Source organism: Macrobrachium nipponense, chromosome 35 (genome assembly GCF_015104395.2).
Source record: "Macrobrachium nipponense isolate FS-2020 chromosome 35, ASM1510439v2, whole genome shotgun sequence".
NCBI classification, from domain to species: domain Eukaryota; kingdom Metazoa; phylum Arthropoda; class Malacostraca; order Decapoda; family Palaemonidae; genus Macrobrachium; species Macrobrachium nipponense.
In genome coordinates, this window is record NC_061096.1 from 17,500,886 (window position 1) to 17,524,741 (window position 23,856).

Sequence of the window (23,856 nt, forward strand, 5' to 3'; positions counted from 1 at the left end):
TGGTAAATTAATTCCCGAGACTTGCAAAGCCATTATTGAAATTCCACAGCCAGATTATGTGGTAGTCTAGGATTACACAATACGTCTTTACAAGTCAAGGGTTGCTGAGAGCCTGAGATACTGAAGATATCGGAAGAAAAACACACGCATTAAACGACCTGTGTATGACAGACATAAGTTGCAAGCCAGCAACCTGGTCATGACAGAGTCCCTCCGAGATCGTTCAGACCACGAAATTCCGCCCACTTTTGCACTCAGACAAGCCCCTACACCAGTGATTCCCAACCTTTATACCTTCAAGGAAACCCTGAAAGAATTTTTCATATATATATAAATTACTTAATATAAATCATATAATGTCTACCACTGCTACTCGAGCTGTGTAAATTCAGATCAGCGCCATTTGCAAATACATATTCATTTCAAGACTTCTTGCGGAACCCTTGATGATGGAATGAGGAAAACCCCACGGTTCCGCGGAACCCTGGTTGGGAATCGCTGTCCTGCACAATGTTTTTGCGATCGATACAGAAAATTGCTCAGATAATCGTTCAGTGTATGGGGCACTTTACCTGATTCTTCCACGTAAACTTGTATATCCTGCATATTTAGGCCTATCTTTCCAATACCTCATTCATCCTGTATACCAAGCATTATTCCCTTCATTATTTCCGAAACACAAAGGGATTTTTTTCTTTCTGGACTGGCATCTTACAGGAACCATAAGCATATACGTGTGTGTGTGTGTGTATGTGTATGTATGTATGTATATATATATATATATATATATATATATATATATTATATATATATAATATGTATGTATGTCAACAGTTCGATCGAAAATTTTGAAAATTTTGAAAATTATAACATGTGTAGCATTCAAAAGTTTGACGGAGGAACAAATATTTATAATTTTCAGAGCCAAGCGTAATTAATCATCTATATGATAATGAACCCTGAAGGCTCCTTACTTTGTATATCAACATGCTCGTTAAAATCCTGGAGAATAAGCTTCTTTTTTGTCCAGTCAAGAAAACAATAGACTCTGACTTATGGAATAAAACCATGATTTATAATTTAGAGAGGATATTGTCTTGTACTGAACAACACCTTTAAATTTGATGATGATGATGGAAATCTCTGTTGGATGTATAAGAGATTCATAATTATATTAAGGGTTCACTTCTGCAGTATACTTTACGCATTTACTTTTTAGAATAATTTATGTGTGCAGTTGCATGTATACTTAAGCTGTATTTCACAATTTTAATATTACGCAACAATTTGCCGAAGGAGCGTGAATCATATTTATCTAATATCTTATCTGTACTCTTTTTTTTATACATTGCTCAGGATAACTTTTTTTTTTTATTACTATAACACCACCTTTTCTTACTAATAGTTTAATATATTAGTTTTCACCCATATCGAAAAGTGGCGTAACAGAGAACGTGATTAGTTGGACTAGAAACGGGACGCAGGATCATTGGCCTCATCCCTTGTTCTACGGTAAAAAAAAATTCTCTCTTTCTCTCTCTCAGGAGCTTGAAGTTATGATGCTAGTTTTGAATAACTGCTTTTCTACATGTATAAACTTTTAAGGTTTCTAAGATTTTTTTTCTATTTTGACGACTGTTCATTATATCAATAAAAAAGAAAAAGATTTAGAAATAGGTTGATTATTTGGAATTAAACCCATGGGTTGCATGACTGACCTAATGTCCTTTTTCACGGTGTATAATTCTTTATGAGTGTGTAATTGTGAATTTCTGGGTCTCGATTTAATGCCCGGATTAATTGCTGGCGAAAACTTTTGCCCATTTTTACGGAGATAACCTCGGGGCTATTCCATGGCTATTCCGGATAACGGAGTCGATAAAACATTTTGCCTGCTCTTGGCTGCCCGATAAATTCTGGACTGAGAGAGAGAGAGAGAGAGAGAGAGAGAGAGAGAGAGAGAGAGAGAGAGAGAGAGAGAGATTTAATTCTTCAGCATTACCTGCTTTAAATCACAACTGTTATATTTAGATTACTAATTACTCTGAGGTCCGCTTTTATTTGTCCTGATCCTATTCATGGAAATATTTGCAAACCTTCTAATCTCCCATATAATCTATGGACATTACACCGTGATTATATATAATCATGAACTAACATACTGAAGGTCTTGCTAAGTCAATATTTCATATAATAGGGCACTGTTACTGTTATACTATTATAATTTTCTCATACCAATGCTAGGTTGGTATCCGTGACCCTCAATCTAAGTTGCAAACTGCCTCTAAGGATCTTTTTTTCACTTTATTATTTCTTATATTTTCTTAGGATTCCAACATTTTCCTAATCATCCTTGTGGTGGCCGGCAGTAGCCTTTCTTGAGCAAGCATGGCTTGAGACTGATGCTTCCATCTTCTCCAGTTTTATCCTAAGTTCCCATGGGATTACTATGGATGACAGGCTCTACCTCCACTTCAGTTTTTCATAAATTTAGTTATATTTTTTAGATCTTATTACTTTTATCATATTTTCTCTGTTCTTGTCCATAACGTTAGTGTCCCATGGTGTTGCCACAGCTATCAGTAATTTCTATTTACTAAGATTAGGTCAAGACTTCAGCTTGTATCACGTAGCCATACATTGCATAATAGTCCCAGAATACCTTGATCTTTTCGTAATCTAGCTTGGTTTTTCTGGTATAAAGCTGTGCCAGTTGTTTGTACATTGTTTGTTTGCATGGTGTTTTTATGTTGCATGGAACCAGTGGTTATTCAGCAATGGGACCAACGGCTTTACGTGACTCCCGAACCACGTCGAGAGTGAATTTCTATCACCAGAAATATGTTTGTACATTGCACTGTTATTACTATCAGCCAAACTGCTACTAGTTGGAAGAAACAATGTTCAATTCTATATGCTCTGACAGGGACAGCAGCGAAGTACAGAGGAAGAAATACAGAAGAATAAATTATATGAGAGAAATGAAGACGCAGCTTAAATAAGATGAAATATTAAACTTCTGAAATTCCAACGATACAGCGATAAGATTAAGAAAATCATTTAATAATTCTCTACTTGTCATCTTTTGCATGTGCCTGTCATTTTGTCGACTCATTTCTACTTCGTACTTAACAGCGCAAAATTGATAAAGATTCCTTTAACAGCCCATTTTCGAACACCAGGCGTGATCGACTTCCATTCCATGAAATAGTTGATATTTTCATTGTTACGGGAACTGCTAATTTACACGACCCCCTTTAATGTGACAAAAACAAAGAAGTCACCCTTGAACGGACGCCTCTGAAGTTATGATTTAAATATTTACATTTTCATCTTCCTCTGTATTCAACAATTCCAATATTCTCTGAATAAAGAAGTGGGAATTTTATTTATTATAATATGAAGTGGATAAAACAAATTACGGAGATGAGAGAACAGGGAAAACTTGATGTAATCTATTATTAGCTCTCCAGAAAGATGGTTCTCGAGGGATATCTAAAACCTAACTGATGTAACTTCTAAGTACTATTTATTTCGGAGAGAATAACTGTTAGTTTATTTGAAAATAAGTTCCTTCATTTCTGTGAAACGAAATTTTGTTTGATTAATTCTAGTGTAGCATAGAAGCTACGTCATTAATGGCCTGTTTTCAAATCAGAAAAATACATCTCACAAAATTATGACACTGAGCTACTAGTACATAACGACAAGAAGGCCAGACAAGAAAATAATTCTTTTATAACCGAGCTCCAAATGTCTGATTTGAGTAATGATAGTTAACGAAAACCACATCTGCAGTCTGGAACGAACAAAATGGAAAAACTTGAGTTGAGTTGTAGAATAGTATAAAATCCATGTGAGCATGCAACAAGGCTCAAAAGTCATTGATAATTTTACTGCTTCAACTTTACATTCATATCATAAACACCGTAACGCATAACAATAAAACTAAATTCGTCCTAAAAAAAAAAATAAAAAATCTCTCTCTCTCTCTCTCTCTCTCTCTCTCTCTCTCTCTCTCTCTCTCTGTCTCTCCCTCTCTCTCTCTACGTAAGATATAGAGCAGAATGCATCTTGAGCGAAGCTAAATTAGAGCTTAATTCGGCCTGGAATTAATTAGCCACGATATCTAAGTGATGAAAATTAGATTAGAGAAGCATAATTAACCTAAGTAGCACAGAAGAACCCAGAAACTAATTACAAAATGTCATTCTTGATGACACAGTTCCCCCTCTCAAACAACACACGCAGGTATGCAGACCACTTCTTGACTCCCGTTTTCTACATTTTATGAAAACCTTACAGTGGAAAATTATTCCGAATATATATATTAAAAGGATCCAAAATGTTATAAATAATAACTGAAAAAGCATGGATCTGAATTTTTAAAATCTACAGCTTTCAATCTTGTTATCGATAAGAGGAGCATCAACCACAGCGAACACACTAATATAATAATAATAATAATAGAGATTTGAACTGAAGAAATAAAAAATAAAAAGACAAACAAAACCACAGCCAGCGGTTATCCTTGGGTAAATACAAAATATTCAATATTAAACTCTATACTATGCATTATTTCTACTTCCTGTCCTCTCTCCTATACATACACACACACAATAATTGATCTCCTACTCCTGCTTTAGTAGACTTTCATCTCCTCTCCCAAATCCTTTGCAAAGAACCAACTCCCTTCCTTTTCTTCTTTCGCCCAGACTATGAATCATCTTTCTCCATATCTTACCAGCTTGTATCACATTTAATCGGTTCTTACATAAATCGACCAGCTCCGTCCATCCTAAAGCACATTACTTTGGTCACCCTCTTGGTTTCCATTTACCCGCAATATTTTACTAATATATATTATATATAATGTATATTAATGTATATGTATAAATATACAGTATGTAAGTACGTATATATATATATATATACATACATATATATTATATATCTATGTATATGCATACATACATACATATATATTATAATAATCTATGAATATGCATATATATATACATATATATATATATATATATATATATTGTGTATATTACATACACACAATATATACATATATGTATATATATATATATATTATATATATATAAAATCTTCTACTGAATGTAATTAGAAAGAAGTATTTTAATTAGTTTTTATTAAAGGAGGTGCTTCCACTTCACGAGGTACTTGATGAATGCATAAGACCTTTTATTCTGTTTTTTTCGGATAAAAAAAATAAAAAGAAACCCTCTGGGAAGTCTGCACTCTGCAACGGAGGAAGAAGAAAATGGTAATAAGCTGGACCACAGGATAAGCTGATGGTCTTTGGAGATGAAAGGTCATTTCTCTTCTTGATCAACTTCAATTTCCGAAGGTGATAATGATGAAAAATTGGGTAGAAAATGGAGAACTCTTGTAGCAGCGACTAACGCTGATATTTTATCGTAATTTTTTTTTCTAATATATATCGTTTATGAACACTCTGGAACGCAGAGAGGCTACGTTATTTCTTATTTCAAATAAGATGCGCAAGTTCTCTTTACAGACTAAAATGCTAAAAGGACGCACATTTGCATACTATTCACGTCCGCGCGTGCACACACGCACTCACGCGAATATATATATATATATATATATATATATATATATATATATATATATATATATATATATATAACATACAGATTACAAAAACAATCATTTCCTTACTTTTTTCGTATGACAAATGTAGGTCAAGGAATGAAGGAATGTATAACAGAATCTCAGAGGTATAACTTTTTTTAATGAATTACAGGTGACAGAATATGGCCCCAGAATTGCCATCCATCTTGGACTCTCAAGTACACCAGCCAAAAAAGACTTCTAAGGCACTGAATTAGTGGATATTATGACACAACAAGCAGATAATGCACGACTTCTGATACCGAGAGGTTTGCTGGAACTAAAAACAGTAAGAACGGATGTAAATAAACAGAAATAATACTAAAACAATACCATATCATTTGTATTAAATAATGCCACAGTTAATAATGTATTATTTTTGACATTATTTTCAAAACAGCCGAGTTGTGAGCAACGCTTCAAAAACAGGATGTAGGATGTGTTATCAAAGAAGGAATTGCCAATAGTATCAGTACCTCAGAGAACAATAAGTAGCTATATCTCAGACAAATAATTTTCACTGGAATGGAATAAAAAATTAAGGCCAATGGCCAAGCACTAGGATCTACGCGGCCTTCCAGTGCTGAAGAGAAATAGAGAGCAGAAAGGATCCAAATGCGGAACGGGAAGAAAACTCGAAGTTGCACTGTGAAACCACTGTTAAGAAAGGGTGCAAGCTGGGTTGCCGTTTTGAGTAATTTCGTCTGCTAGTGTGGCTTTCTGGTGACATCTGGCAACCCTCCGTGGCTTTCCCGACCACAGGCCACGGCACTGAGGAATAAAATTCTTTTTATGTTTTATTATGAAAATAAAGTTATAAAACATATTCTGCTTATTTATAGAAATGAATTTTATTGAAATCCTTTATTTTTCTTGGTCAAAAATACTTTATGTGAGCTAGTGACGCATAGTTTTTTTTATGTGACGGAAAATAATTCTGCGTCGGAAAATACGCATTCTAACCATTAAATTTTCCTCATTCTAACCATTGAATCATAAATAACGTTACAAAATCAGAAGAACGGTTTATGGTAACACTGCTAAAAGCCAATATTGTGAAGAAAAAACGGCATAGCTGGTGCAAAGTAATATGGAAGAGAATATGAACGGGAGTACAGTAAAATGAATGAAAGGGGCCGCAGCTATGGGCCGAAGGGACGCTGCAAAGAATATTAAGTGATCCTAAAGAAATAAATGATTTCCATTCAAATCTTGTAACACAAGAAGATTCTCTGCTTCCTCCTAACTGGGTTTGTGGTGAAGTAACCGCCAGGTAGGCGCTGATAGCGACGTCCTTCTTTAACCGATCAACGTCGATCTGAAAGCAAGCAGTCTCACGCTACAAAGATCAGAAGGAATTTGAAACAAGTTGCACCGAGTCCAGTTTACCTGGTTGACTGATGAATTACCTTATGAATGCTACTGGGTCGTTACATATTACTTTTTTTGCTCTTACCACAAATGAATATTCTGTCTACAAAATCTAGAGGCATAGTCATTTTCAACCTGACGATGTACTTTGCTGACGTTATGTCAGCTGGAGTAGTCTTTTCTAATACAAAAAAATAAGCATATTCCGTTCAAGTACACAGACACACATGTACGTTTTCATACATGCATATATCTATCTATCTACCTATCTATCTCTCTCTCTCTCTACACACACACACACACACACACACACATGTATATGATATATATATATATATATATATATATATATATATATATATATATACACATATATATATATACATTATATATATATAATATATAATATAATATATATATATATATATATATATTATATATATATATATGATTATAATCACTTTAGCACGTGATTCATTATCACACATATCCACAGGTGAAAAATTCAAGAGACAGGGTGTAGGTCCTGACCGGTTTCGGCTTTATTTTCAAGCCATTGACAAAGGACTGATCAGTCCTTTGTCAATGGCTTGAAAATAAAGCCGAAACCGGTCAGGACCTACACCCTGTCTCTTATTTTTCACCTGTGGATGTGTGAGTACACACACACACACACACACACACACACACACATATATATATATATATATAGATATATATATATATTTCACATAAATATTTTATTATAAAGTGTTGTTGAAGTAGTTAACGAACATGAGGAAAATGGTTTCACTTTTCCCTTTCATTCCTATCGTTTTATCACGGTTTTCAGCCATTGTTCACTTTTATACAAAATTGTCTGCAATACGTTTCTCGTGCCGTTAAAAAACAAAGATAAATCAGCCAGAGTATCAAATAACTTGATTCCGTCGTCTTGAAAAGTAAGTAAAACGCCCATCGCCTGAGCCATTCCGATGAGAAGTTTGCCGATCCTTATGGAGTTCATTCACAAATTAACATAATATTTTACGGGATTATTTGCTGAAAGTATTTTATTACGAACAAAGTGGATAAGCAAATATCTCTTCACTTGTAAAAACAATATCCTGGTGAAAGTCATTCCTTTTATAGACAAAGTAGGTAAACGAGTTCAGAAATTGAGACCACAAACATGAATATCTTACTGAAGTCTTTTATAATCATATAGAACATATGCATCTCTAAATTTAGATTTTTATTAACTAAAGTGTCTGAGCTCCATTATGTTATGAATCTTGCCTTACTAACGGGAGAGAGAAATGTACACAAACATAATATAGTATTTGAGCACACGCCCATGCATATATACATATATAATTTATCAAATAATCACACACACACACACACACACACACACACACACACACACACACACACACAATATATATTATATAGATATATATATATATATATATATATATATATATATATATATATATGAACGTGCCTGTGCGTGCGTGTGCGTCAGACAATAAAAAAAACAAAAAAACAACAACAACTGAAAACGACCTTCACGGACTCTTCACCATAAACAAAGCAAAGAAGAAATATTATTGTATTATTGTTCTCTCACCAATGACGTCATCCAAACAAGATTCGTAAAGACTAGTAAAGCTAAGGAGGAAGTTTTCCCCGCATGACCTTGAGAGAACTCGTCTTGCTCTGTTAACCATATCAAGATTTAGATGAATTTGGCTAGTTAGTGCTTGCGCGTGACATTTATAAACATGTGGTATATGTAGGTCAGTTGTTTATCGCGTGATATTCGGGTGATATTTAGAGCAGAGTGGGTCCTCGGGTAGTGGCACTTGTCATCGTAAGAAGAAGAAAAAAAAAAAAAACTCTGGGGACAGAGGTATTGCGTAAAGCACTTGGCTTGACACACCAGTACAGCATGTGAAATTTCCAAACAGAATGGCACTCGAAGGAAAAAACAGAGCGCTTGTAAAACACTGAAATTCATATTATTTTAATTCAACAACAGATATATAGACACTAATCCGCTAACTGTTTATAAATGATAGGTCCGCAATTAGGAAATTGACGTTGAACTTTTTCCCTTAATCAGAACTTTTAGCAGAGATAAAAACGAAAAATAAACGTAAATAAAGTTTTGTCAGTGAGCTGTGCGAAGAACTATACAGCCAATGTAGCCTACAGATAAATCCGGCCATGCTCAGTGAATAATTTGCTGTTAAGACTAAAAATATAAAATGGAACTTGACTTAACTTACATTAAGAGTTCAAACTCGATCGGAGATTGACCTTAGGATATCTTGTTGGTGGAGATAGCTTTCTGAACATTAGCAATTACAATTAAAATTATATATCTATATATATATATACTATAGATATATATATATATATATATATATGTATATATATATATATACATACATATATATATATATATATATTATATATATCTATATATATGTGTGTGTGTGTGAGTGTGTGTGTGTATGTATGTGTATTTATATACATTTGTTATTTCTGATATATTCATAATTTAATAGAAAAAAATATAAATAAGAATAATCTGTATTAACAGGCTGTATAATCCAAAATGAAAAAAAAAAAAAATTACGACATAAGAAATGTTAGGAAGCCACGACATCCTTGTTTCAAAGAGGCATTGTCTGATGATGTTTCAAGGTTCGCAAAGTATGAAGGGAGATGAGTGAATAATACCATTAAAAAGAAGTGACTCGTTACCTTTCAACTGCAAAGCTCTACAAAAGGAAAGCGTGGGAAAGTTTGCCACTGGAGATAAATGGAGAGAGGGATTGGAGTTGAGAAATCTCTCTCTCTCTCTCTCTCTCTCTCTCTCTCTCTCTCTCTCTCTCTCTCTCTCGTTTTCATACTTTCCCGTTATCTTTCTAACCTTAATTTGTGCCTATGTAAAACCTATATTTACGTGTCCTTATAAGTTTACATAATGTAAGATATACATATATGAGTAAGCATGTTTCGGCGCTCTTTCTTCTAAATTCATTCCTAACCCCCGAAAAGATCACGACTGTAAAAACACATCTATCTGGGAGAAAATAGTCCTTGATACCTGTCACGTTCGGTGTGAAGGCTGGCGGATTTCTGTGCACGTTCCATAGGACTCTCTGTTGCAAAGGTGAAAAATATGCTTTATTCTGTCAAATAACAAAAGTGACTATATGTAAGTATGAAGGCTATACTCTGAATTCTCACCTACTCGACTTCCTAATGTTGATTAAGTATAATCATTTATGATATGTCTGGCATCCTCAAAGGAAAGAAATGAAGAATTCATTTATGTCCTACTCCATGTAGTGAACCTTGGCCAGGAGGAAATGTAAAGTTCGTACCTACCAATATGGCAATGCGAAGGATAGGGAAGTTATCTCCACCCTTATTTTCTTACTACTGTCGATACAAGACTCGTAAAACTAAAATGATTTTATACTTTTGATCGGTTCTGTCAAATGAATTTTAAACAAGGGTAAATAACTACGTTCCAATGCTTCAAACACTTTTTTAGTGGATAATTTTCTAATTCTTGAATTGTAGCAACCATTTCATATTTAGACAGCTTAGAATAACTAACTTAACATTAATGAGAGAGAGAGAGAGAGAGAGAGAGAGAGAGAGACGTGGATTCTAATCATAGTTACTGATGAATCCCAGAGAATATAGACATATAACGGGACATGTAACAAGGAAAAGGATAAAAAAAGTAGTTTGTAACGAGACATACATTGAACAGGAGGTTTTCAGAATATCTTAAGACAATAAAACTCGACAAAGAGGGTCACGAGATATAAAATAAACTGCGGAATGGAACACAATATAGACCAGGTTTTTGTGAAAAATAAAAACTGGTATTATATGTTGGCGGTATGACGCAAATTCCTTTGTTTTTTTACACTGAGTGAAATATGTATAAACACTACGTTCAAATATGCCATTCATTTAATTAAAAATGATGGAACTAATATTGCCAATTTTTATTTTAGAAAGAAGGTTGGAACTAACGCAATTTTCTGTTATTTTGCCAATTTTTAATTTAGGAAAAAGGTTGTTAAGGAGAATGATGATTTTTCTTTATGAGCCAGTGAGAGACAATAGTGTATTGGAAATTAGTGACTAAGTCTGCAAGATATTTCAAAGGCAATTCAGAGTTTTGTTAATTGAAACTTTCTTCTTTTCATAGTGCTGAGATTAATCCTGCCAACTTTATATATCGCGCTTTATGTTTTCAGAATAACGTTAGCATGACTGCAAGCAAAAATATGAGTCGATGACAACTGATCTATTTGTAAAGGCCGTGACTTCACGCTACAAATTCAGGAATCTTTCAGATATCTGATGAAATGAAATGACTGACAAGAAATGGCAGCAGTAAAGAACGCTGATCCCAAATAAATTAATAATGGCGTCCTTTGTCATGGCAGCTATTTTGCCATGTGCGCTTTAATGAATATTCTTTGATCATGAGAATACTCAATGAACTGTGAACACTTCTCGGGACTCACAAAAACAAGTATCTCAATAAATAAAAAAAATCAGAGTTTAAATTTGAAGAATTAGAAGATTTGAACGAGACGGTCATGTCATCAATCCAGGTCCCTTCAAAATAATATAAAAGAAACATCGGATAATTTTGTAACAGATTTAGAAAATCTGTTATAAGTTTGGACCAAGCACTGCATTGTCAAGGGAGGAATTTTATTTATTTATTTTTTTCTTTTTTGGCAAACGGTGTAAGCAGCACAAAATTTATCTGTTTTTCTCTATGCACAACCTCGATCACTCACGGGATTACAATTTTAAAATTTTGCTTTACATGAAACAGAACAGTAAACGTTTCATTACTTTAAATACGATAGATTTCATGACATTTCAATACTATGAGATATCTGCTAATCTAGTCTCCTCAGGAGCTGGATATAATGAGACGCATCTACTTAAAGCACAAGCCTTTTAGAGCGAGTGATATATAAATTGGTCGCCTAGTTTTTATTTATTCGGCATTATGAAAACATAGGTCCTTGTCCAAAGTGTAGCAAGGTGTTAATAGAGATTAGAGGCTTTCTCTACACCACTAGACTCGTCCCAAACAAACAAGACTAATGGTGTTTCAGGCTGCTTCCTGTCGGAACAAACCTTTGCCCAAAGGCGGACGGCAAGTTGCATGAAGCATTACAAATATTAAGAAGTATATACCTGAACAACGTTCAGCGAAAATAGAGATCGCTTTTGTTGTTGAGCGCGGTCAAAAATACAATTTACATAACATGAGGTAGACCTGTTCATCCAATTAATTTTCTATTCACTGCATTCGGGACAACTGGTATCTTCATGTTATACTAAAAAAAGAAGGGGAAAAGGATTAATAGCACAGTAATAACCGTTACACTAATATAAGTTACAATTACTGAGCAACTTGTAATTATCATTGATAATTTTATTCATTTATGAAAAGAACATTTAAAGGATTTATTTCTTATTTCAAGGCTAGTCTCTCTCTCTCTCTCTCTCTCTCTCTCTCTCTCTCTCTCTCTCTCTCTCTCATCCTTTTGAAATGAAGGAAACAGCTGCCATGAGCAATATTGGAAAGTCAGGTCTCTGAGATCGCATGCATGGAAAGGTTCTGCATATCCATTCTGATACGCATCAATCTACGACATTTTCACATTTTCAAACTGTTTGCAAACTGAAATCTTTTTAAAATATAGTTTACAGCTTTCAGGGCTGTAAAACCATCCTGAGAGAGAGAGAGAGAGAGAGAGAGAGAGAGAGAGAGAGAGAGAGAGAGAGAGAGAGAGAGAGAGATGCTTAATGGAACGTCTGTACACCTGTCAATTTCCTTTGAATTTTATGACATGACCGCTACAGATGACAACAGGTTAAATTCCATGAGCCTTCCCTCATGTTCCCACTCTTATATAGGTGCACCAATTCGTTCCAGACACGCTTAATATATATATATTATATATATATATATATACTATATATATATATATATATATATATTATTATATATATATATATATATACCTACATACATATATTATATAGATATAGTTTTTGAACTGATACACACATTTAGGCCAAAACAGCCTGAGTGCAACAAATCCCCACAGCAATAAAAAGCACTTGGTTCTAACAATAACTTTCCTCTCTTCATTGTGTCCTCAGGGAAAAGAACATATTGTCGGATGAACGAGAAACTCCGCTCCTAACATTATCTTTTAATTTTCTACCTTTATATAGTTCTAAGTTGTTCTCTTCTAATGATAATGGTTGAGCTCTCCCGGTAAAGTAGTGAAATGCACAACCTACACAGTTATTTCGCTGTAGAAATTTAGGTTTTCTAAATGACTGGTGGAGAGCGATCTTATGTAACATACATAAATGACGCCAAGTTTCCTGGAAACTAAATAGCGGAAGGATGGTGAAGACCTTTAACGAACTGTCACACTTACCGGCACCATGGTGATTTGTTATTGATCTTGTGGTGTCCCTTTCATGGCCAGTAACCGTTTTGTGTTTTCTACTTGTACTGATTGTTTCTATACAATTGAGATGGTTCTACCTTGGCAGAAAGGGCTGCAACATCTAATTGATGTTATGTAAGTCACTAACATTCAACCCAACACATAAATGAACAGGGATGTCGTACTTTCAGTGGTGAAAACAGTCGAAATAGAAGTTATTCCTGTTGTGAAAAATTTAATGGAGTCGAGAGTGACCATTAAGCCACATTCGGTTTCCTTCGTAGAAAGAGAAAAAACAATGAAATGATGTTAACTTCTCTAGCCTTAGTTTTTTTTTAAAAAGGGCATTTGCAAGACTTCTGCCCACAGAGAGTAGAAAATAGGTGAATGATGGATGTAAATAACACGTCTTTTTTAATGGTAGGTTCATAAACTCTTCGTTTGAATAACAACCACCATACAGAGCATTCGAACAAAAATCGTTTTTAAAAGCACCTCCTTTTGGTAAGCACAGAGCGCATATAAACTCAGTTCAAAATAGATGATCTTCAATCCCTGAGATTTAAGATCATCTTTGGGTTAATCATGATACGCAATTGCATTCAAGTGTAAATATTTATGCAGAATCATGAATGAATAAAGAAAATACATATATATGACAATTCGGTGTAGATAGAAAACCGTCAATCAGCATCTGAAAGCTTACTTTTGGAATAATTAATTATTTACTTATCAAATATCATTGATTATACTTTGGTACAAAAATCTTCCCTTCTAAGGTAGCAGGAGTCCATGCTGGAATAAAAGACCAGCTAGCATTAAAAACAACAACGACAACAGCAGCAGCAACAACAACAACAGGTGGCCAGCAGCTCCCTTGGAGGCAACCCCTCTTGCATTCTGGGACCAGCAGCGCCGTGAGGAAATTCATGACGACTCCCATAATGACGCCGGGGATGCCAGCGCTCCTTCCTGGCTGTCAAGGAGGACGGTGTGCTTTAAACACCTTTATGAATGATGCATGCGGACCACATTTCGGCCTCTTCTTATGCTGATGACACGAGCGGTGTTAACAAAGGGAAGCGAGAAAGATGCATCCGTACCTTTCTGCAGACGAGATGCTCACAGCTTCCGAGAATCGGAGGAGGAAGTCGAGGCGTTCAGTGGACGATTACTGTCATCCCAGATGGGGGGGATATATTCGGCCAAATTCGGATGATGATGTCGCCTCCTTCAAAAGCTTTTCCAGGATGAAATCCGGCGTGGATCGCGTGGTCTGTCCCGGAGAGTCAACTCACTGGAAATGACTTTTCTCTTTCCATATATATGTATCTGGCGAGATGAAAATAAAATGGGCACTCTTCGCTGGAAAAATCTGACAAAATCTTACTATAATCAAATACCCACTTAGAGGCAGGTAACCGTCGTTACCTAAAAACCGAATATACTATTTTCCGATTTTAAAAAATTGTAATTAAACAATTTCATTTAAAGGATTTTTAAAGGCCGCATCCTCTCTCATTACTTAGGGAATAAAAAGTTTTCCAGCCCATTCGCTGGTAGTTTCCATTACAGAGGCACATAAAAATTTGTTTTTTCCTCTCAATAAACTTTTGCATTCGAAATGAATGGGAAAGGTACCAGTGTTTGGACACATCGGTTCAGTAAAAGAATAAAAGACTGGATCGCGGATATACAAAGTATTTAAATGGCTTCTTACGCAGCGTTTTCATACAATGTCCTCTAGTTTTATATCTTTAGTTGCTCATTATGCAATAGATGTCTCTTTTAAAGCGGCAGTTTCACTAATGGATCTTGATTAAAATCCAAAATTCAGGACAACGATCTTACATATCTACCATCTACAGTAACGACTTACAATTCAACCAAACCTTAACAATACAAAGCTGTGGTTTATTTCTAAACCCATATAACTATAATCATGGTGTCAGAAGCATGATCACTGATAAAATTTTACCACATCATACCAAAGAAATGGAGTTCAGCATAAATGCCTCTTGAAATTAGTAATAAGAACATTTGTACTTAGCACGATATCCTTTCATCATGTCTTTTATTTTGAGCAAATGATCTAGATTCCCTTTAATGATGTCTTGTAATTCTAACCTCAAACGCGGACAGACACACACCACTGGATGTGGCTGCTAGATCTTTGATTTTCTCCACCCTGATTGTAAAACTCTATAGCCGACTAACCAATACTAGACACCCAATTCTGTAAAATGAAAAGATGCAAAGCGGACTTCAACCAACCTGTTGGAAGTGATCAGATCCCTTGGGAACACCAGTTGGCGACGTGTGTGTGTGTGTATATTATATATATATATATATATAATATAATTTATATATATATATATATATATATAAAATGTATGTGGGTGTATATTTTATAAATAATAATAATAACAATAAGACCATTTGTTCTTCTCCATCAAAGAATTGACACTATAGGAAATGTATATCTCAAAATCAAATCACCTGCGGAACTATGGTATAGCGGAATTGCGGTATAGGTCAACTGATACTGGAGATGTTCGTATATAGAGAACATAATTATTAATATTTGTCTATTCCAATATATAAAGCCACAAAAGATAGAAGAGAGAGAGAGAGAGAGAGAGAGAGAGAGAGAGAGAGAGAGAGAGTGAGTTACGTCATCACTTTCCACACCATCCAGCGTCGGCTTAGACACAGCTCACGAACAGCGGCATGTTAACAATGTGACGCAGTGCAGAGTTCCCATTTCTAGGTTTTCAAGGCCAAAAAAAAAACAATGACGCTTTTCGACCGTTTAAGGGCGATCGACTGCTTATTATCTGGTTTTATAGGACGCTAATACTTTCTAACTTACTCTTCTATTAATACCGAGACGTTTAATAGTCTCAGGGTCAGTACTAATTTGCATAAGTTGCTGGGGAGTTTTCGCTTTGAATGCACTGGAAGTTAGAAAAATGGATAGGTAAGTGACCATATGGGCTCTCGGTTCATTTGTTGATAAAGTCTTTATTATTTTTATGCAGATATTTTTCATCGTAAGTGTAAATCTAATACAATTATTTCTGAGTCAGTAAAACCTGTTTATATTCACACACGAGAGAGAGAGAGGAGAGAGAGAGAGAGAGAGAGAGAGAGAGAGAGAGAGAGAATTTAATTTTAAAACTATAATCATAATAGATTACTTAAATCCTGATTACTTTTCCTTTTTACACACATTACAATTGCGTTGAATAAATTCATGTCTGTCAACTGACTTACCTTGATGAAGGAGTATTCACCAAATAAATGATGAGTTTTAATGTCATAAGGCGCTCAGTATATGCGTAGTTGTTGGGTGGAGGTTATATATATATATATATATATATATATATATATATATATATATATATATATATATATATATATATGGATGGATGTATGATATTTAGGGCTAAATCCCAGGCACTGGGCCAAGAAGGCCATTCAGCGCCATATATATATATATATATATATATATATATATATATATATATATATATATATATATATATGTGTGTGTGTGTGTGTGTGTGTGTCTTATCACATCACCATGATTCATATATAAGCATTAAGCTACACATGTCCTTTAATATCTAATTCGCTCTACCTCGGAATTAGTATATTTTCACATATGTTAACCGAATGGGAATTTCTCGGCTGATAAGAAATTCGTCGCCTCATGGACGCGAACCACGGAACCAAGAATTCATGGCGTACAGTGAGGTGCTTTAACCACAAGGCTATTACGAGAGCTATAGTAAGTTAATGCCGCTTCTCACCTACAAATCCCTGTCGCCCTCAGTATTCGTTGTTTTAGAGTCGGCATCAACCCACCTCGACCTTGATAACTTTGTAGTGCTTTTGCCGCACGTAGCCATATATGAAAATATATTAATTCCAATGTAGAGCGAATTAGATATTAAAGGACATTTGTAGGTATATGCGTATATATGAATCACAGTGATGTGATAAGACTCATGATATGGCTACGTGCGACAAAGCACTACAAAGTGTGAGAGAAATTTTTAAAATACCATAAATGTTCGAAAAGGGTTTTATAAGAAGGAATTGAAGATTAATTCTCACTAACAATATAGATTGTTTTACAATCTTTTCCTGGGGTTTGGTTGCTTTTGATTACTATTGTAAATCATTATGTAAAATAAAGAATTCTGAAACGTTCTCATTTACGTGAAAACTCATTGGAATACAAATGATTTTCTTTACTGAATTTCCTTTTCATTGACGAGAAAACTAGTTTTATATTTTTCCCCCCTTGACTGAATGAGACAATAAAAATACAACAAAATAAAGAAATAAACGAACTCTCCCTCTATATCTGTCTCTAACGATAGCCTACATCCACACGTCGTTGAGTCAATATTTACCTGCAGGGTACTCTATTTCTCTCACTCTCTCTTTTTTTTGCGACAGCTTGGCCGTCCTAATTGTTGGACACATCCGCAGCTGGGTTTGTTGTCTCACTGGCGAAGATTTGACCCTCTCATCGATCTGTTGTTGCGATATTACCCTTCACTTTTATAAGAACAATTTTTTTTTTTCTACAGTATATAGACAACGAGCCGGAAAGGTTACGCGCACGAGCACACATTCACATATACATCCATACACACACATATACATATATGTATATATATATATATAATAATATTACTATATATCTATATATATATATATATATATATATATATATATAATATACATATGATATATATAGATAATATATATATATCTTTTTTATATATATACACAAAATAACGTTAATGCTATTTTTCTTACTTTATTCTGTATGAGAAGGAAAACATGTGAAAGCATATTAACATTCATTCTTAAGAGGCAATTCCTTCCCATTTTCTACACTGCCTTTCAAAATACCCTTCTACGCTGACTTTAAATATCCCAAGATTTCAAAAATACCTAAATTTAACCTCGCACCTATAAAGACAAAATCAAATATATAGAGTTTCATCTTGGAAAAAACAAATAGTTTTTTTTTTATTATGTGTTCACTTGGAAATCCATTAGGACTTACTATAAAAATTTTAGTTGCAAGATATTAAATGTATTAAATGTGCATATTGAAATTACGAAAAATAAGTTTTACAGTTAGCGTGGGAGAGGGGCTCATAATTTTGCATGAGGCATCGAAGTTTTAACTGTAACTTGAAGGGAAGTTTAGGCAAACAGAACTTCTCTCTTCCTCTTGTGAAACTAACTTTGGTTTCAACCGAAGAAAAAAACACTGATTTTGCATAGTTTTAACAAACTCATTCATATCGAGACAATTCATATCTATTCCCAGGGGAAATGTTTTCTGAACGAAACAGATAGAAAATAAATAAAAAAAACGATCATTTTGATTAAAAAATAACCACTTATAATAATTTCCACTGTACAGGGAAATAAGTGTATAGTGTGTAAATTGAAGACAGGAAAATTCCTATTCACTATTACTAAGGTGTCACAAAAGCAAGAGGAATGAATGCTGTTTTAAAAACACACTGACTTCTACATCATAATTCCTTAGAACCTTTCACCTGTCACCTCTAACAATTCTATCATAAGCTTTCTTGACGCTCATGCGCGCCCTGACTCTTCCTTCCTGCACAACTGCTTCCTGATAAACACTATAGCTGGTTCACTTAAGGTAGATTCTTGGGTGAGCCCTATGCCTACGAGACGTTTGTTTGGCGGACGCTGATTGGCTGGGAGCTGCCCACCTCCCGGTACCAGCCAGTCAGCGGCCGCCGAACAAACGTCTCATAGGCATACGGCTCATCCAAAAATCTACCTTAAGTGAACCAGCTATACATCCATACTCCCTCTTCCTTATCTAAAGTTCCACTTCTTTTCATACATATTTCTTTTTGAACTATTATGCTTTCTCAGTTTAAATCATACACGCCTTCCTTGGTTTACAAACAAGTATTATTTCATTCTAATTTACTTAATAATCATTATTCTCTTATAAATGTTTCCTAAAAACCACGGCCATCCACTCGCTCCAACTTTCTACATTCTACTACTTGAAAACTAACCCTCTCAATCATAAATATTTCCTTCCATAAGCACTCATATTTACACTAACATTTTTACGATGGTTTCCTCTGCATTCAACAAATCATCAAAATACTCGCCCCATCAACAGTAGTCAGCATACTTCTCGGATAGCACATCTTTATTTTATCTTTCGCTTTTTCAAGATCAATTTACTCATTAACCTGTATGACTACATCTATCTCCCAGAGTATTTGCTTAGACTCATCCATTGATTTCTTACCATCTTTATTTTTCTTGTCTACTCCTGAAAGATAATCGCATTTGTTTGCATTACCCTTAATTTTATATTTTTTTAATATATTTTGTATTTGGGATTACATACATACATACCTACACACACACACACACACACACACACACACACACACACACACACACATATATATTATATATATATATATATATATATATATATATATATATATATATATATTCAGTAAGTATAACCAAATGAAGGCATATGCAAGTCAATAATCTTCCAGAAGACGCCTAAATCTTCTTGATTACTCTTTGTAGAAATACGTTGCTGACGACCATTGAATTCCAAGGTCCTTGGGAGATATTCAACGTGTCTCGTTTGATTAAGGTAGATTCTATCACATGACCTTGGAACTGACAGCTGCTCTTGACAACAAGGCGCAACAGATTCCAGCCGACACGACGATTCGAAGATGGGAAACGGTCATTTCGTAATATAACGCTATTCATCTCTTCACGTCGTTCTCAAACTACCCATATATAATTATTATACACATACAAACACGTCAGCAAACACACACACACACACAATATATATATATATATATATATATATATATATATTATATATATATATTACAAATGTCCTTTCATATCTGATTCACTCTATCTCGGAATTAATATATTCTCATATATGTTAACCGAAGGGGAATTTTTTAGTCGATAAGAGATCTGTCGGTTAATATGAAAATATTAGATATTTAAAGGACATTTAGTAACTCGATGAAATTGTGTATATATTATATATATTATATATAATATTATATTATATATATTATATTTTATATAATAAATATATATATAAATTTTAATTTTATTTTTTTATTTTTTTATTTTAAACAAATATACAATTTTATATATATATATATATATATATATATATATATACATATATAGAAATATGTGTGTACATATAATGCTTGTACTGGAACTGATCAAACCATACATGATCGTTCAGCATTTCCTTCTAAATGAGCACGACGAATCACACGCTGAGATGCAGTTGTCATTCTTAAAAACCATATTATTATCGTAGTTTAAACAAGGTTTAACGATCAAAAGGTTCAAGTCACATGATGCAAATACACCAGGGATTAGAATTTAGTCTGCAACCCGAGGACGACTTCCTTTGTCAACAGAACCTTACCCCGAGAGAATTTTAATCAGAGCTGCTAAATTAAGTTCCTTAAAGAAACTATCTCTTTTACGGAAATTAGAGAGAGAGAGAGAGAGAGAGAGAGAGAGAGAGAGAGAGAGAGAGAGAGAGAGAGAACTGGAATACACAGAAACGATTAATTGCAAAACTCTAATTAGATTGATTTACTTAAAGTATTATATCCATTCATGTTAACTCAAATTATAATTACAGTGCATGCCTTCAAGTTTCTGGCAAACTTCTTAATGTAGGTGAAAACTTGCTCTATTTATATATATATATATATATATATATATAATATATATATATATATAGATATATATAGATATATATATTATCTATATTGATATATAGAGAGAGAGAGAGAGAGAGAGAGAGAGAGAGAAGAGAGAGAGAGAGAGAGAGAGAGAGAGAGAGAACTTAATTTTTTAGTTTCAGGACTTCAAAGTGCTCTCATGAACTTGTGCTCAAAAGCCTATCTATAGATGACAACAACAATAATAATAATAATAATAATAATAATAATAATAATAATTACAAAAACACTATTTATATACAGCTTCGGAATAGGGAAATTCTTGTTGACATGCATCATTCCTACCATATTTACTTTGTGGAGCCCAAGAAATTAATTTCTACAAAAGATTTTTGGCACAAACTCCATACATATAAAGCCCGTAATAGCCGAGAAATTGTTTTTCTTACAGAAGCTCTTCCATGACACAATCCGATTACAGCAAATGGTGCGGAAATCCTCGGTTTAAAACTATTCTTGAAAAGGGCAGCGACTTTGTTCCCTTCTCTAGAACCCATGACACTCGGTTATTCGCTATAGCGGTAGCAGGGTCGCCATTAAGTCATTTAAATCTTAATTTATTTTTAAGCGGTTTCGAAAAAGCACGTTCTGGGACACAATAATGTTTGGCGGAAAGCATATACTTTAAACATGTAAAAAAAAAAAGTTTGGCTGGCTTAAGCGGGTTCACATTGCAAACTCAGTAAAAGTACGAATAAGGTACAGTAAAAAATATATATATTTATATACATAATTTTTGTGCAATTTAGTATTTATTTAAAGACTCTCTTTTGAAATATATACGTAATTTTTCGAGACAGGGAGAGTTCCTATTTACTGAGCTCTGCTCCTGATAGTCTCGTTAAACTACTATTCGTTCTGTTGATGGGGGAAATCTATTTCACCCTTTTGTCTCTTAGTTCATATACAAAAATGATTTCTAGTAACCTGGATCGATTAAAAACAATAAACCGGATTTTTACGATTTTTTAGCCCGTATTTATTTACATTAATCCTAAATTCTTCTTTCTCGTAATTTCATGAACGTTTTTCTAAACAGACTTTGGCTAATTGTTCCATCGAAGTACCTCTTGACCTAATGAGAGAAAACCAATAACAGATTTTTCTTCCTTTTTGTCCGGATTTACGAAAAAAAAATAATTCAGATATAAAACGTTCTGAAAAAAAGACCAGTTTTTGTTAAGATTATCTTCAACGGTTATGAATGACATTCAAAAGAAGAAAAATATGTTCTAGGGTCCATAAAATAAACCGCAACTCTTCGTACATTCCTTATGAATCTATTCTTGAACGCAAACATTAGTAACTTTACGGAAATATTTCACCGAACCTTAAAACACTTGCAAATAACGTGTGAGCATACTGGGTAAACAATTAATATATATATATATATATATATATATATATATATATATATATATATATATACATACGCATAAACATTTTATACATTATTAACAACACAAGTACGGGATCTTAAACACAAAAACATTTCACTGAAGAGCCCCAGATATTTTTCAACAAGACGTTTTTCCCATAAGGAAATGGACTGCTATCAGGCACGAGGTGTCATCATGCAAGAGTGATACCGAAGTAGCTTTGTCTTCATAAATGAACGTTCACTCGAGTACTCTATGTAAACAAAAACCAAATAGAGATAATGGACTAGGTGTCCCTTCCAAGGCAAATTAACTGCACTGTCGCATTAATACTTTGTCGTATGCTTAAACAAAGAACAGTACATGGGAGACAATAGCGACTGTGCTCTCTTTGTAAACGTCTGCTGATAATTAAATCAACAATTATAGCTATAATGGAATAATGATGAAGTAACACGAGCGCTCCCTCCATATCAATTTCTCTCTCAACCCATCTTTGCTTTGTCAAACTAGCGTTGAGAAAATATTAACCATAACAATTGGTTTATTTAATTTATTTGAAGTCAAATTGTTTATATTTTCATTTTTAACTGAATACAGATTAAATAAAATATTCAAAAACCTTTTTTTTAATGTACAGGATTATCCATCAACGAACACACAGCCCTTACATTTTTTGGTGGAAAACATTAATCCGACTGACTGGTTGTTAATTTAATAGTTTATAATAGTTACATAAAATTTAAACAGGAAGCAATACGTTATATATAAGAGCCATTCGCTAAAATTGAAAGAAGTAGGCACATTTGATGAAAGTGGAATATATATATATATATATATATATATATATATCTATATATATATATATTATATATATATATATATATATTTCCTAATCAGATACAAGACTTCCAACTTCAGATTCTGGAAAGATTTAATCCATAATCCTGTGATTTCTGGAATGGAAGCTTTCTAAGAACCCAGTATAAATTCTTGCGCAGCAACCAGGCAATTGGCATTAAGCATCCTATCTGAACATCTAATATGGAATGGTGGGTTTCAAATATAGGAGAAAGAACATGC

At 33.9% G+C, this 23,856-nt stretch overlaps 1 protein-coding gene across 5 annotated transcripts in view; it reads right to left on the reverse strand.

Moving 5' to 3' along the window:
- Nucleotides 1-23,856, reverse strand: part of LOC135208447 (uncharacterized) — a 683,342-nt gene that overhangs the window by 187,725 nt on the left and 471,761 nt on the right. The window contains exon 1 of one of the 5 annotated variants that reach the window (XM_064240637.1): nucleotides 14,651-14,673. The exons of the other annotated variants lie outside the window; for them this stretch is intronic. The gene's annotated coding sequence lies outside the window, so the exon portion shown is untranslated. Of the gene's footprint in view, nucleotides 1-14,650; nucleotides 14,674-23,856 lie in introns of those variants that run through there. 5 annotated transcript variants of the gene reach the window in all.